This window comes from Rhinatrema bivittatum, chromosome 14, assembly GCF_901001135.1.
Source record: "Rhinatrema bivittatum chromosome 14, aRhiBiv1.1, whole genome shotgun sequence".
NCBI lineage: Eukaryota > Metazoa > Chordata > Amphibia > Gymnophiona > Rhinatrematidae > Rhinatrema > Rhinatrema bivittatum.
The window spans coordinates 52,738,120-52,754,912 of NC_042628.1; the positions used below are offsets into that span (position 1 = coordinate 52,738,120).

A 16,793-nucleotide genomic window follows, 5' to 3' on the forward strand; every position below is an offset into this window, starting at 1 on the left:
TAAAAGGGTTAGTGAGTTACAAGCACTTGTCACATACTCACCCTACACAAAGTTCCTACATGACAGAGTGGTTCTCCGTACACATCCAAAATTCCTTCCCAAAGTAGTTACGGAATTCCACCTGAACCAGTCCATAGTTTTCCAAGGCCTCATTCTCACCAAGGAGAACGGGCCTTACATACCTTGGACTATAAACATACACTATCCTTTTTTACTTAAACCGCACTGCAGTTCTCAGGACATCCAATCAACTGTTTGTATCTTATGATCCAAACAAACCGGGTAAAGTAGTGGGTAAACATACTCTATCCAATTGGCTAGCAGATTGCATACAGTTTTGCTATGAAAAGGCAGGCCTTCCTCGCCAAGGGCAAGTAAAGGCACATTCAGTAAGAGCAATGTCAACCTCAGTAGCACATTATCGTTCAGTGCCAATCCTTGACATATGTAAAGCAGCAACATGGAGTTCTCTTCACACCTTTGCAGCTCATTACTGTTTGGACAAACAAGGGCGACAAGATTCAGTTTACAGACAATCTGTCTTAAAGAACTTGTTTCCAGTTTAATCCCAACTTCTTCTACATCCAATCTGCTATGATTTTCGGCTGTCTCATTTTCACCAACAATTTTTCACTGTTGCTTCACTACAAAATGACTCAGCCTATAGCTTGCTAATCACCCATATGTGTGAGGACTAGCATCCTGCTTGTCCTGGGATAAAGCAAAATTGCTTACCTTGTAATAGGTGTTATCCCAGGACAGCAGGATGTAGTCCTCACGAAACCCGCTCGCCACCCCGCGGAGTTGAGTCTTATACTTTTTATTTTATTTTTGCTAAAGCTTATTGCTACATACGAGACTGAAGAGAGACACCTGTGGCAGAGAATATCATGGCATGCTGGGCATGCTCAGTGGCCTCACAGGGCCAGTCAAAAGTTTCTAGAAACTTTGACAGACGTTTTCCCGCACTAGGGCTCAGTCAGTGATGTCACCCATATGTGAGGACTACATCCTGCTGTCCTGGGATAACACCTATTACAAGGTAAGCAATTTTGCTATATTGCTTCATTTATTTTTTTTACTATACTATTCTTTTGTATAATATGAGACGTGGGTGGGTTTATGGGGAGCTGTTTTCAACAAATATTTTGGATGTTTGCTCATTGAAGTCTTTACAATTCTATGTATAACATCCAATAAAACTTTCAATACAAAAAAAAGCAGTTGGCCTAGTTTAGGATAGTGGACCCATATTACAACGGATCAGTGGGTTCTGTTCATCATAAGAGACTGTTTACGTTTTATCGATGCTTTCATAGTTTCCCCTTGTTTCAGCAGTAAATGCTGCTGCAGTATAGGACACCCTGGAAAAGTAGTCTTCAGTTGGCGATGCTGAGGAGAGAAGTCAGGATTGCTATTGGTAGTGCTGAAGGAAGGCATGCTGACTCTTTTTGAATTTAAAGAAAGTGATCACAGCATCAAGAGCTCCACATTTTCGCATGGAATCCCTAGGTAATTGTGGCAATACGTCTCTAGATCTGTCTGAGGCACATCTTCATATTCCAATCCAAAAAGATGATCATTTTTCTTCGGTTTGCAGTCTTGGAAAAGCATTCTCAATTTCAGGCTTTGACTTTTGGACTCGCTACAGCCCCAGAATTGTTTCCAAAGTGGTGATTGTGGTAGCGTTGGTACTCTGGAAGGAAGGGGTGCTAGTCCAGCCATATCTCTGACTGGTTTGATTTGGGCAAAGTCAGTAAATAAAAGTCATTGTTACTTGCTGGGTGATCAAGCTATTTCAGGATCTGCGTTGGGTGATTGTTTTCCCAAGAACAAGGTCCAGTCCTCTCAGGTCCTGGAATATTTGGGAGCCTGCTTCGACACTGGAAGGGAAAGTGTGGGGTGGGGGTGGGGGTGGTGGGTTTCTGACAGGATTCAGTTTCATGTGCATCAGTTTCTTGACTTGCCACTGCCTATGTTGTGGGATCACATAAAGGTCCTGGGATTGATTGGTGTTAACCATGGATTTGGTTCTGTGGGCAGCTACTCATTCCACAAAAGTAAGGATTGAGGTCTGTTTACTCCTCTACTTGGAAGCAAAGCACTGACTGGTCTGGTGGCTCTCGATAGCCAGTTTGTCCACGGGACTGGAGCTGGATGTTCTAAATGAACTATACTGATGGATGCAAGTCTCAGTAGTTGGGGATCCAATTGTCAAGGATGGCACAGGGTCTCTAGAATCTGGAGGCAAGGTCGTGGCCCATCAAGTGTCTAGAAACAAGGGTGATGGGAAGACCTACCTTGGATTTCTTCTGCTTGTATGGGGGAAAGGGGTGAGTGTTTTTCAGACAACACAACGGCAGTGACCTACATAAACTCCTGGGGGGAATGAAGAGTGTGATGGTTTCCGCAAAGGTGAAGCTGCTTTGCTGGGCAGAGTCATGTTGTGATTGTTTCAGCAGCGTACATTTGCCGGAGTGAAAAATACTCAAGCAGATTTTCCGAGGAGACATCTTGGATGCTGAAGAATGTTATCAGTCATGGTCTTCAACTTAATATGCTCCCAGTTTTGGATTTGCTGGTAATGGTGCAGAATACAGTGTTTGGGGGCGTGGTTTTTTATTTTTTGGGGTTTTTTTAAGCAGAAGGGAACCAGGGCCAACAGAATTTGATACCTGATCTAGGAGTGGTCTTGGAGTTCTGTGTTGCCACCTTGGCTGTTGTAGGATGAGTAATTCGAAGGATCCAGATACCAAGATTTAGTGGTGCTCATTGTCCTGCAGTGGCCCAGCAGACAATGGTTTGAATATCAGGGTGAAAGGGCCCTTGAGGCTTAATCTTGTGCCAGAATTATTGCATCAGGGACCAGGGATTTGTGAATAGGCTCACTCTTTTTTGTCTCATGGCCTAGCTTTTGAGAGAAGGTTAAGGAGAGTGAGTTACTTGGAAGAAGTGATTGCAACATTACTCCATGCTAGGAAATGGTCAACAACTTCGGCCTATTTTTTGGTTTAAAAAGTTTTAACTATGGTATAGGGATACTGGTTTGTCCTATTGCTGGCATCCATTTCTTCTTTGCAAAAGTTTGGCCTGGAATTCTCTCAAGGTGCACATGACTGCTGTCTCTTTGAGGTAGGTCCATTGATTCCCATCTTGATGTCGGTTCCTCCAAAGGGTTAAACAGTTGCATCCTTCGGATGGAGGGCTAGTGCCCTTTTGGAATCTAATCTGGTTTTGAGCAATGAGTATGTGACTGTTTAAAGGGACTCAAACAGGCATCCTTGAAGTATCTCACTGTAAAAGTGTTTTTTGTGGCAATTTCTTCAGTGAGATGTATGTTTGGAGCTGCAGGCCTTGTCCTGCAGGCATCCTTTGTTACAGATCACTTCAGATTGCTTTTCTATTCACATGTTACCATCTTTTCTTTTTTTTTTTTTTTTTTTGCCAAATGTGGTTTCAGCAGTTCTCTTTTTGTTTGGGTTTTTTTTTGGTGGGGGGTTTCCCCCATATGGCAGTCTGTGGAGCTGCTGGTCTTTAGGCACTCTGATTAGGTCAGTGAACCAGAAGCCCTTCATATGTTTTGGAAAATGCGGTTACACTACTTGAAGGTGACTATTTCCATTTGTCTGATCACTTGTGCTCTTCAGTGGACATAAGGGTCAGATGGCATCAAAGGCCACTATTGCATCAAAGGCCACTATTGCTAGGCGAATTAGAGGCCATAGTGTCTATGTACATTTTGCAAGGATTTGCTGGTTTCAGAGGGACTTGGAGCTTATGTCACTAGGGCCCAAGTGATATCATGGGCAGAGTGCCATTCTGTGTCACCACAGGAGATTTATAGGGCTGCTATGTGGTCCTCTTTGTATTCCATATCTAGGAATTATTCTCTGGATGAGAAGGCTCAGGACACTTCCTACATCTGGAGTGGCCATCTTGAAATCTAGATTTGCAGGATCCTTCCCAGTCTAAGGGTAGCTTGGGTACATCTCATGCATCTGGTCTAGTCTGTTATGATCAGGAAGGTAAAACTAGGTTTCTTCCCTGCTAATTCTTTCCTGGAGTCCTACAGACCAGTCCAGAAAACCCACCCCTGATCCTGCACACACATGTTTGGTCAGGATGTTGTCTGTTTTGGAGCTCTCTTCAGTCGAGGGGCTCAACAGTTTGAAAGTTCACTAGTAATGGTTCTATTTTGTTGCTGACTTACCCTGCTAATGGGGAAGTGTTGCTTTGTGAGTTTCATACAGAAGAAGCTGCAGGTGGCACAGTGCTGCTTCCAGCGAAGCTTCTTAATCTCTCAATCTGCTGGTAGGGGAGGAAAAACCCATGTATCTGGGCTGGTCTGTGGTGGAGTGCAGGTAAGAAACTTAATTTTACCTTACTTTATATCATCATCATCTGCACACATCCTAACTTCCTGACTAAACTGTCAGATTTCCACCATAGTTGGCCTGCCAACAGATTTTCTTGGCCATATGTCCATAAAGATGAAAGTGCCCATTATTCCTTGGATTGCAAAAGCTGCCAGTCTACTTAGAGTAGACTCAAGCTTATAGAAAGTTCAGCCACTTTTTGCTTGTGGGGTGGTTTTTTGTGGTTTTTTTTTTTTAATTTAAAGTTTTGAGTCCAGTAGATTTGGGAATATGATTGTTAAACATACAATTGTAGTTGGGTGGCAGATTGCCTCTCCTCTTCCTATGCCTAGGCAGTCTGACCTAGAAAGGATGTCAAGATCCAGAATGTTGCAGCTGTTATAGTGTCTCTTTCCATTCTGCTGTCTGCCCCTTTGAGAGATACATGTACATCTACTATTGTCTGGACACAACCTTGTCCAGACAATAGTTGTCTTAATTACTGTTTTCTACTAGTCCCACAAACCCTTTTGCCTATCAAGAGTTCTCTCCAGCAGTCAGAGCTAAATAATAGAACTGGGAAGAACCTTGGGGTCATGGCAGCAGAAAGGCTATCTTTCTTTTTTCAAGATTCTGGCTTAATGCCAAATGTAGTGTCAATTTGTGAATTATTGTTTTCCCAGTGTTGCATCTATTACTCCACTATCCCAACCACCATTGTCACACATAGCACTAGGAAAATGCTGTAGTGACTTCATATAGGTTTTCTGAGTGATAATATGTTGTGTGGGTAACTAACAAATGTAGAGAGTCAAGAATAGGATGTACCAGATGTACAATATGCAGTAGAAGAGCATTCAAAACTTATCAGTATTGTTTATATAGATTGTGCAATAAATATGAATCATAACGAGTAGGGAGAGTTTTGGTTTTTTTTTTTTTCTTTCACTCCCACTACATATTTAATCAGATGATCTGACTGATTAAAAATGGCTAAAGGGAAGTAACTTGCTATAAGAAACAGCTTTTTAGTTGCAATATTAAAAATTCTTAAATTATACTTGGACTAATTCACTAGTGTGAATCTGATTAAATATGGCCCTTGCCTTATTAGCTGAGGTGTGAAAAACAAGATCTCTCTGCCCTACAGGTGTTGAGATGATTCACATTTATTGAACAATCTATATAAGCAATATTGGTATGTTGTATGGATACAGGAATGTGTTCCTGAACAATCATAGAGATACAAAGTTGAGTGGTTCTAGCACTTACAGAGCATAAGACCATGACCATTAAAGAAGCTTAGTGTATCCAGTAGAAAGGTGGCCTAGAAAAAAAGTTTTGAACATCTTAGCCCATTTTGATGATTCCTTAGAAGTACATGCAGAAACAGTCTACCCCCTCAGCTTTGGTGACGTAGGAAGCTTTTTGTTTCCAGTCTTGGGCCAGCCCAATGCCAGTACTCAATGCTTGCCATACAGAAGCTGCTCAGTTCAGTGGCAGAGTTGGGTTTTCCATTCCCTGGGTTGGCTGGGGATGCTGCAGAGGAGACTCACATCCCTGAGTCACTGTCATTGGTTAAGATTAACACTGGATTCAGGGCCCATGATTACAGGTTTTTGGAAGGATCTCTGGTCCCTGGCCTAAGATTATCGCAGCATGCCCAGACCAGGTATGTTAAGTGGGGAGGGAGATATAATAAAAAAAAAATAGGGGGGAAATTCCCAGCTAGTTGCAAATGAAGGCTTATGGCACCAGATCACAGCCCTGGTTCTGATTTGAGCTGAAAATATAAAAGCAGCAGGAGAAAACAGGTTTAAAAAAAAAATCCACTTGATACTTTTAGACAAGTCCCCCCCCCCCCCCCCCCCCTCTAAAAATGTTGATACATCCAATTCCTTGTTATTGGAAGAGTTCATGCTTAGGGGACAAGGGCACTGCCACACTGTAGGGTGAAGGTTTTTATAGGTCAAGGGTACCATCACATTGCTAGGAGATGGGCAATAGTTTTCAGTGATTTTTGACTGTAACTGTTTCCTTTTTTCCCCCCCCTCCTCCGCTCCACAGGCATTGTGCTTTTACTCTGAAAAACTCGACAGCTCATCCATATGGATGAAGAATTCATTAGATCTGGAATACTATTTTGTGCAAACCCTGTACCAAAACTTGACTGCTATTTTGTGGGGAAAGCAAAAGACTTTAAATAATGAGAAATCATGGATGAAGATGGATGTTCTTCAGAATTTCAAAAGATTTTGCAAAATGTGACCTGAATAAAAAGTAAATGGAGAAACTCTTCTCTGAACATACAGGACAAGAATGTTTAACAGAAAGATGGGTTCCTGAATATTGTCTTGGTGCTGAATGCATGCATTAATGGAGCAAGCTGGACTTGAAACCTTGCCTGGCCATAGGGCTGTGTTGTGCTGGTTTTAACCAACAGTTTTACCAGGCTCAGACACTGTTATTTGTAGCAAGTTGATTTTCCATTTAAAAATAAACTACAGTACACCAGCAGCTAAAAGAAATCCTTGAATGGAGTAATATAAAATACATTTAAGAAGTTTAGGGACTGTACTATAGAATTAATAAATTTATACATCTTAATATGTTTATGTAGATGGTGGAACTCGAGAATGCACCATTTAGAAAGAAAAGCATACACTTGGTTGCTGGATACTGCCGTGATCCTTAAATAAGGCTGAACACTAGTTCAGCTCTAATCTGCCAGAGAAAAGCTTCAGCTTCATCTGACATCTAAAGGACATCTGTGGATTTTTGTGAAGAGGCCAGAGTTCAACTGTAATGCCGTTCAAACTTTTGTAAACCAATGGATTTTCTTAATTTACTCATAAGTGACCTAAATTTTATTATTGTATTGAATTTTTTGGTAAGTAATTTTTGCTGAGGCAAACGTTTGCTCTTCCTAGGATCTGTCAGGGAGAGTTCAGTTGTAACAGGAGTTCAAAGTGAGTTACTAGTCATTTTTGAGGTTTTCACTTGTTTGTACAGATGACATACAAATGTCAGTCATGATTTGTGGGAGGATACTATGTATAATGAGCTTTCCAAGAAAGCTTTAACATGTACAATTTTTTTGTAAAAACTTGACATTTTTCATTTTCACTTGTACTTGAAATTAAAAAAAATAATTAATTTTTTTGTCTTGATCTGTATCTCTCCCAAAAATGAATTGGAATCGTTACATGTATACAAGGATTATTCATAACTAATATGTAAAGAGGCATGTAGCCTCTTTACATATTAGCTATCAAGTTGTAAAATTGAGCTAAACTTCTACTCACTGCTAAGGCATCGAGGGCATGTCAGTCTCTTCCTGTGCCAGAATTACCCAATAGTAATTAGGTATTGTTTTCTTTTCCCTTCCTGATCTTGGTAATATGTTGGGCATCTAGACCTGTATATGTGCATGTCATTTACAAAATGTATGCACATTAGTTAGATGAAAGACCTTGTACTGTAATTATATTCAATTTATATCTTAACATATTAGATTATAGCTGCTATAGAAAAGCCATACTGCTAATTCCCTGTATGTACCCGGATTAGTCCAGACCGGTGGGTTATGTCCCCCGTCCAGCAGATGGAGTCAGACAAAGCTTTGGAGGGTGCTGCCTTATAAGCCAGTGCACCCTCTACCACTCTTCAGTATCTTTCTGACTCCAGCAGATAGGAGCAGGGGAACCTCTGATTCCCCACTATATTGTTAGAGTATTTGTTTTCTTCTCTTTCTACTCTTAAGCTTCCTTGGATGGATCAAGTTCTTTGGTTTAAAAAAAAAAATTTCTCAAGTTAACTTGCAGTCAGATCTGTTCTCTTTCTGCCTCTTTCCTTTTCCCATTGAGCTGTGCAGGGTAAGTTCCGTGGCCTTTTTTTGTTCTTTCTCGTTTTCAGCTTTGGTTTCCACTTCTTCACCCCCCCCCCCCCCGCCGCAGCCCAGAGAAGCGCATTCCTTGGGGCGGCTAACTGCGGAGAGGTCACATTCCTCTGCGGCGCCTGTGGAGCTCTTAGGGTCGGTGTGATTAATAAGCGGAGGCTCTTTCCCGCTTCCTACAGCGCACTGCCTGTCATTTCCTCGTGGCTCTTCCTTCCAGTCATGCCGAGGGCTTTCCAATGTTGAGCCTACGGGGAGCCCGAGTCAAGGCTCTCCTGTGAGGGGATCTGCACGAGGTGCCTCCCTGGGGGGAGGGCACCTCGAAGCTGGCGGGATGCTCAGTTCCGTGGGTCCAAGCACGCCTTCACAGGCAGAGGCAGGCCCCGATCCCACTGAGCGTGGAAACGGCAGTCATTTTGGATTCAGAGCCAGCGGCCCCGGCTCACCCAGAAGATGAATCTGACTATATTTCTTCACTTTTACCGCTGGTTCTAACACTGGTTCCACCGCTGGGACCCGTTTTACCTTCTGGTGATGCCTCTGTTTTACCTCCCTTGGGCCCACCCCCGTTTTCCACAGACTTTGTGCTTCTCATGCACAATGCCTACCTGGCCAGGATGTCCCAGCCTCTGGATCCCGCTCCTGGCCCTCTGCCTCCCATACTTTTTAGGATGGCTGATCCGTCTCCCAAGGAGTAGAGGCCCCAGGAATGGGGGCCCCGGGAGTCCCTCAGGGGTCCTCCAGGGTGTGTCTGGCTCTCTGCCCTGCAGGGGGGGGTGTGGATTTAGTGTCAGACCCTGGCCTGGATGATCCCCTGCTCCCTTCAGATGGAAGGGGATGACCCTAGGGTATTGCGGATTTTCCAGAGAGACGAGTTGGACACTTATTCCACATATCCTGCAAGAACTGGACATTGAGGCCCCTCTGGATCTGCCTGGTCCTACTCCTTCAGGGATGAAAGGAGACCCTGTGCTGGTTGGGGCTCCCCCTTCTGACCAGGGCCTTTCCTACCCATCCGACTTTTCTCCAGCTGTTGGCTAGGGAATGGGATTCGCCAGAAGCTTCCCTCAAGGTCAGTAGGGCAATGGAAAAACTATAATTAAACTCTGGAATTTGTTGCCATAGGGTGTGGTTAGTGCAGTTAGTATAGCAGTGTTTAAAAAAGGATTGGATAAGTTCTTGGAGAAGTCCATTACCTGCTATTAAGTTCACTTAGAGAATAGCCACTGCCATTAACAATGTTAACATGGAATAGACTTAGTTTTTGGGTACTTGCCAGGTTCTTATGGCCTGGATTGGCCACTGTTGGAAACAGGATGCTGGGCTTGATGGACCTTTGGTCTGACCTAGTATGGCATGTTCTTATGTTCTTATACCCCTTCCCTGAGGATTTTCTCAAACTGCTTAAGGTCGACTCCGCTGTTTTGGCAGTTACGAAACTAACAACCACAGATCCCACACAGCGCTGCGGGATCTGCAAGACAGGAAGCTAGAGGTCTATCTCAAGAGTGTTTGAGGTTTCTGCGCTGGGAGTCCGGGCGACCATCTGTAGCTCGCTGGTGCAAAGAGCAGGACTACACTGGGTGCAGCAGCTTCTCACTTCACAAGAGCTACCACTGGAGGAAGCATGTCTGGCTGACCGTTTGGAGGCCGTCATTGCCTACGGAGCAGGTGCCATGTATGACTTCCTCTGAGTTCTGGCCAGATCAATGGTATCTGCAGTCTTGGCCCGATGTCTTCTCTGGCTCCGCAACTGGTCGGCAGATTCCTCATCCAAGACAGTGGGATCCCTTCCTTTTAAAGGGAAATTCCCCTTTGGGGACGATCTGGACCAGATTATCAAATCTCTCGGAGAGAACATGGTACATAGGCTCCCTGAAGATCGGCCGCGACCTCCTAGGCGTTCAATGCCTCCAGAAGCAGGTTCCGCGATCAACGCCGCTTCCACACCACAAGACAGGCGACTCATCTGACGCCCTCTTCCCGATCTCAGGCTTGGTCCCGTTCCTTTTGAGGCCGCAGACCGGCAAGGGACGGGATGGCACAAAGGGCATCCTCAAAGCCTTCCCAATGATGCCAACTGTCCCACTCCCCAGCTCCCAGGATTGGGGGACAGATCCCTTTTTTCATGAGGAGTGGGTCCGGATCAGTGGGTCCTGGACTTTGCTCGGCCTCCAAGAGACAGATTTCTCTCCCTGCAGATCGCTCCAAAAGCAGCTCATTGTTCGACAGACTCTCGACAGGCTCCTAGCTCTCGGAGCAATCCTCCCCATACCGCCCATGGAAGTGGGCTCTAGCCATTATTCAGTCTACTTTGTGGTCTCCAAGGAGGAGGGATCCTCCGCCCAATTTTGGACCTCAAGTTGATCAACAAGTTTGCTCAAGGTACCTCACTTCGGGATGGAGACTTTGCACTCTGTGATTGCAGCTTTACATCAGGGGAAGTTCCTTGCCTCCCTGGATCTGATGGAGGCATACCTTCACATTCCCATCCTCAAAGCGCATCAGCGCTTCCTTCGCTTCAAGATTCTAGGACAGCATTTTCAGTTTCAAGCTCTACCTTTTGGCCTGGTGACCGCACCCAGAACATTCATGAAGGAAGTGGTGGTCATAGCAGCAGCTCCGATGAGAGGGAATTCTGGTTCACCCATATCTGGACGACTGGCTCATTTGAGCAAAGACCTTGACTCAGGGTCACTGGGCAGTCAACAGAATAGTTCATCTCCTGTAGTCTCTCGGTTGGGTTGTCAATTTCGCCAAGAGTAGCCTTATTCCATCACAGTCTCTGGACTTCTGGAAGCACGGTTCGATACAGCGACGGGCAAAGTCTTCCTGTGAGCAGATCGGGCCCAGTTGCTCTTGGTGCAGGTTCAGCGTTTCTCTTGCTTCTCCTCCCCCACGGCTTGGGATTACCTACAGGTTCTGGGATCAATGGCATCCACTATAGATCTAGTACCCTGGGCATTTGCGCATATGCGTCCGCTGCAGAGAGCGTTACTCTCCCAGTGGAAACTGGTGTCGCAGGAGTACCAGGCCATCCTTCCACTCCCGCAGCTTGCCAGAGACAGCCTGCTTTGAGAGCTAGACCCGCTCCACTTGGCGCAGGGGATGCCCTTGGGCACTCCGGAATGAGTGGTGGTCACCACGGATGCCAGTCTCTCCGGCTGGGGGGCAGATTGCTAGACTACGTCAGTTCAGGGGCAGTGGATGAAGTCTCAAGCTACTTGGCCAATCAATTGCTTGGAAACCAGAGTGGTTCGTCTGGCGCTGATGAGTCTCCTTCCCCTCGTCCATCGGGTGGTCAGAATTCTCTCGGACAATGCAACCACAGTAGCGTATATCAATCGCCAGGGGGGGCACGAGAAGTCATCATGTCTCATTGGAGACTGACAAGCTGATGGCATAGGCAGAGATTCACCTCTCTCGGCTGGCGGCTTCTTACATTGTAGGGGTGGACAACATTCAGGCGAACTTCCTGAGTCATCAACGACTCAATCCCGGGGAGTGGGAGCTCTCCGAGGAGGCGATGCAGCTTCTCATCCAGTGTTGGGGGACCCCTCGCCTGGATCTCATGGCATCTCTCACAATGCAAAAGCACTTCAGTCGCAGAAGGGAACACGGCGTGGATGCCCTAGTGCTCCCATGGCCACGTCATCTCCTCTGTGTTTCCACCGTGGCCCCTCGTGGGCAAGGTCCTCCGGCAAATCGCAGTCCACCAGGGTCTGGTGATTCTGATAGCAGCGGAATGGCCCCGCTGTCCTTGGTTCGCGGACTTGATAAACATAGCGGTGGACTGCCCTCTCCGCCTAGGCCATCTGCCGCACCTTCTGCATCAAGGGCCAGTAGTTTTCGACCAGGCAGAATGCTTTTGTCTTGCGGCCTGGCTTTTGAGAGGCGCAGACTGAGGCGCCGTGGATAGCCGGAGGCCGTAGTTTCAACCCTCAAAGCTCGGAAGACTTCTATATCCATCACTTATGTCCGGGTTTGTAAAGTTTTCGAATCCTGGTGTGCTTCCCATTCAGCACTGCCACGGATGGCTTCTGTACCTCAGATCCTTTCTTTCCTTCAGGCAGGCCTGGAGAAGGGTCTCGCCTACAACTCTCAGAGTTCAGGTTTCTGTCCTTGGATCCCTGGTCCATAGACACTTTCCTCTCACCCGGATATCGTCCGGTTTCTCAAGGGAGTGAAACATCTGAAGCCTCTGGTTCAGGCTCCTTGTCCTTCCTGGAGCCTCAACTTGGTCCTCCAGATCATGGGTGGCCCTCCCTTCGAGCCTCTGCATGCCGCTACTCTCAAGGATATCACCCTCATGACTGTCTTCCTCGTGGCCATTTGCTCTGCTCGCTGGGTTTCCGAAATCCAGGCACTGTCCTGCAGGGAACCTTACCTCCGTTTCACGGATTCTGGGGGTCAGCTTGCGCACGGTGCCCTCGTTCCTTCCTCTGCATTTCATCTGAATCAGAAGGTAGAACTCCCTTCTTTCTCCACTGACAATCCATGCGATCTCCGTAAGCTTGATGTCAAGCTCATCCTGATCAGTTACCTGGAGGTCACTAATGAATTTCGTCTGTTGGATCATTTGTTTGTCCTTTGGCATGGTCCCAAGAAAGGATCCCAGGCTATGGAGACGATTGCTTGCTGGCTGAAAGAAGCTATTGTGGCAGCGTATATAGGAGCGGGTAGGCAACCCCCACTGGGCATCAGAGCCCATTCTCTCTTCGTTCTCAGGCGGCGTCCTGGGTGGAGAGTCAGTCCGTTTCTTCCCAGGAGATAGGCCGAGCGGCCACCTGGAAGTCGTTGCATACCTTTTGCTAGGCACTATTGCCAACACTTCCAAGGATTGTGGGAACGGTGATAAGTCCTCGGTGATTTCACCGCTCTCCCGAAGAATCTCTCTGGATTCTCTGCTTCCTTGGCACTGGTGAAAGACCAGGCCGAGCACAGAGGGAGATTCCACAAACATCGCCATTGCCGCGTGGTTCCGGTGCAGCACTGGCATCTGCCGGGATGCCACTGAAGCAACACTGGCCATCAGAGGCCCCATGGGATGCCTCCGGTAGTCATAGGTGTTCCCCACCAATATCTGTACTGGGCATCGTGCCACCTTGGAGACCAGAGGAAGAGCCGGTGCCACTTCATCTTCCTCCCTCAGTCCTGGCCACCCTGGACTTTCAGGAGGAGTTGGACCACAGGGGTGCAGTCCTCTGTGCTCAAAGCGTTCCAGAGTGAGCTGCCAGTGCCGCCAGCCCCCATACCAGTGCCTGAGCTTCCGCCATCGATGTTAACACCTGCTACAGCATTTGGACGTCCTTTTGGGCACCCTCCCGACACACCCGGTGTCAGAGGGGCCTTCTATTTCTCAACAGTCACAGATATCCTCTACTGGGGCAATCCCGGTTCTCGGGTCCCCCAACTAGGAAGATGTGGCCAGTACAGTGTTCCTTAGACCACGGTTCCCCTAGCCTTTGCCAGCACCTTCCGGCTTTCTGCAGCCTCCGATTACCTCTGTGCCAGGGGAATCATTGTTCTCACAGGACAAGCAGGATGGTAGTCCTCACATATGGGTGACATCAGGATGGAGCCCAATCACGGAACACTTTTGTCAGTTTCTAGAACTTTGACTGGCACCTACTGGGCATGCCCAGCATGGCACCAACCCTGCATCCAGCAGGGGTCCCCCTTCAGTCTTTTTCCTGTGCAGCAGTGGCCACGCGGGATAAGGAGCTCTCTGGAGATTCCTGACAGGAATTTTCCCTCACAGAACGTCTTTCCAAAATCTCAAAAAATTCTACCCCATAGGGGTCCCCCTATCGATTCCGTAGTTCACGGTCGTAAGGTAAGGCTTTACCCTCATTTGCGATGGATTCCCGTCGAGTTTTCCCTTCAGGGCCTACCTGCCATAGCCCACACCGCGGCTAAATTTTTGTCGAAGCCATGGTGTCTGGTTTTGTTGATGCCCCGATTGTCCTCTGACAATGTCCATCACAGACCCGCATAGGGTTTGTGTGATGTGTTTGGGGTCGTACCATGGTGTCTTAACTTGCACCAAATGTGCCCAAATGACACCGAAGGGCTGTAAGGCCCGCTCAGAGAAGATGGAGGCTTTTTTTACTCCATCGAGCACTTCGACATCGTTTGAGCTGGTGCCATCAACCTCTCGTCAGCAGCGGGACACTGGTGCTGCCCACCCGGCACCAGCTAATCTGAAGGTGTCGACTTCTTCAGCTCCGGAGATGGACCGAGGAGAACATCGTGAAAAGCGTCGACACTTGTCATCGGAAGGCTCAGTCCGCTGATCCAGGTAAGCCCTCACCATCGGGGTCAACAGAGCCACCGAAAAAGAAATCCCAGAGAAGGCCCCATCCTTCTCTGTGACTGGATCACCGAGGTGTTCCCCACCTTCATTGGTGCCAGGAGCCACAACTCCACTTTCACTGATGGACCCTCCAGCTATGCCAGTGCTGCCTCCTACGCTGGAGCTGGGGTTGCACGCCCCAGGCTTCCATGAGGAATTGGATTGCATGATCCAAGAGGCCATCGGAAAGGCACTGCAGGGCTTCCAACCTCCATCAACGCTGGGACAGAGGCCAGCCCCAGTCGCCAACCTGATTTCCACGGTGCTCGCACCACTACGCGGCAGGCTGGATGCGTTGATCGGTGCCCTTCCTCTGGTGGAATTGAGGATACCGTTATGTCCCAACGCCTTTCACCCCTCAGAGTGACCTACTTGGGCGTGGACAATGTTCTGGCCGACAGGTTGAGTCGGACCCTTCATCCGCTCGAATGGTCTCTCAACCCCACGATAGCGGACACAATCTTCCAATGTTGGGGTTATCCACAAATAGACCTCTTTGTGTCCATCCACAACCAAAAAGTGGAAAAATTCTGCTCGCTCACTCACAGCCAAGGAATGCTTTCGCCCTCTTGTGGTCCAGCGATTTCCTCTCCGCATACCCTCCACTTCTACTCATATCGAAGACTCTCATGAAGTTACAAAGGGACAAGGGCTTAATGATTCTGATAGCCCCTCACTGGCTACGCTAAGTCTGGTTCCCAATCCTCCGGGACCTATCAGTTCGCCGTATCCTCTGGGGGAGGATCCGCTTCTGATAACTCAGAACGACAGGTGCCTATGCCACCCCCAACCTCCAGGCCCTGTCTCTAGAAAGTAACCGTTGAAAGGTTAATACTCCAACCCCTTAACCTTTTGGAGTCAGTATCCCGAGTCCTGGTAGCTTCGCGAAAGCCTTCCACGAGACGCTCTTATCGTTCTAAGTGGAAAAGGTTTATGGTCTTGTCCATGTCTATAGACCCCCTTCACCTGTTCCACTGCGAAGTTTCTGGACTATCTGGCATCTGTCAGAATTAGGCCTGAAAACGTCCTCTATAAGGGTGCATGTCAGTGCGGTAACCACTTTCCACAACGGCATGGGAGATGTCTCTATTTCGACACAGCCCTTAGTCACACGCTTCATGAGAGGTTTGCTCCACCTGAAACCTCCATTGCGCCCTCCGGCCCCCGCTTGGGACCTTAACGTGGTCTTAGGATGGCTCATGAAACCTCCATTTGAGCCTCTCCACTCCTGTGATCTCTATCTCACCTGGAAAGTAATTTTTCTCACAGGACAAGCAGTATGGTAGTCCTCATATATGGGTGACATCATCAGGATGGAGCCCAATCACGGAAAATGTCTGTCAAAGTTTCCAGAACTTTGACTGGCCCCTACTGGGCATGCCCAGCATGGCACTAACCCTGCAGCCAGCAGGGGTCCCCCTTCAGTCTTCTTTTTTCCGCACAGCAGTAGCCTCACGGTTTAGGAGTTCTGAAGAGATTCCTGACAGGAATTTTCCTCACAGAGTTAATTAAAATTAGATTGCCCCACAGGGGTTCCTCCTCTAACTTTTCTCAGGCCGCGGTACTCCGGTAAGTTTTTCACCGTTTTTCGTCGATTACCGTCGAGTTTGGCCCTCGTGGCCTACTGGCCATTGACCGTACCGCGGCTCATTTTTTTTCTATGGCCATGGTGTCGGGGTTTTGTCGGTGCCCGGACTGTACTCGCACCATGTCTATCACAGACCCTCATGGAGTCTGTGTAATGTGTTTAGGCTGTGAGCACGATGTCCTGACTTGCACCAAATGTGCCCTCATGACACCAAAAGGTCGCAAAGTCAGAATGGAGAAGATGGGACTCCTTTTCCGTGCTCGCACCCGACGCCGTCCATCACATCGACGTCATCGGAACCGGCACCGTCGAAGTCGCACCACCATCGACAACCGTCCGGTGACCGCCGGCCATAGACTCCCGTTTCTCCCCCTCAAGATCGAGGGGATCTTAGGGAGAAACATCGGCATCTTAAGTCTCGGACCGTCGAGGGAGCGAAATCGATCTCGCCACCATCCGAGCCACCATCTAAGAAGCCCCATCCATGAATGGCACTGACCACTCCTGCGACCAGGACATCAAGGCCACCCTCACCCGATCGGGGTTTGGGAGTCGCGATTCCGCCTGTAAAGGTGGTCCCTCCGACTGTGCCTCAGCCTC

The 16,793-nt window shown here is 47.8% G+C and overlaps 1 protein-coding gene across 9 annotated transcripts in view; it reads left to right on the forward strand.

Moving 5' to 3' along the window:
* DEDD2 (death effector domain containing 2) overlaps positions 1-7,512 on the forward strand; it is a 140,100-nt gene extending 132,588 nt beyond the window's left edge. For all 9 annotated transcript variants that reach the window (XR_003852595.1, XR_003852597.1, XR_003852598.1 and 6 more), the window contains one exon: positions 6,423-7,512. The gene's annotated coding sequence lies outside the window, so the exon portion shown is untranslated. The remainder of the gene's footprint in view (positions 1-6,422) is intronic.
* Positions 7,513-16,793: the final 9,281 nt, after the last annotated feature.